Source organism: Penaeus monodon, unplaced genomic scaffold (assembly GCF_015228065.2).
Source record: "Penaeus monodon isolate SGIC_2016 unplaced genomic scaffold, NSTDA_Pmon_1 PmonScaffold_4574, whole genome shotgun sequence".
In the NCBI taxonomy this organism is placed as follows: Eukaryota; Metazoa; Arthropoda; class Malacostraca; order Decapoda; family Penaeidae; genus Penaeus; species Penaeus monodon.
The window spans coordinates 7501-7788 of NW_023659413.1; positions in this window are offsets into that span (position 1 = coordinate 7501).

Sequence of the window (288 nt, forward strand, 5' to 3'; positions counted from 1 at the left end):
AACTTTTTTACAAGATAATGACCTTTTCCTGCCAATCCTTTCATAAACAGGCTAAGAGTAGAGTGAAGTAAAAGTGTAAATTTTTTTCACGTCAAAGAAGAGATAAATTCTAATGACTCTTTAATGACCAAGGAGAATTGGTTGCATGCAATCTAGTGTCTTTTTAAAGCGCTTTTGGACAGTTTAAGGCTAGTTTTATAAAAACTGTTCGTAAACCAGCAAGTAATTTAACAGTTTATTTGATTCGCAAATATGGTGGGCATGACAGTGACATACTTCTTCAGTCTA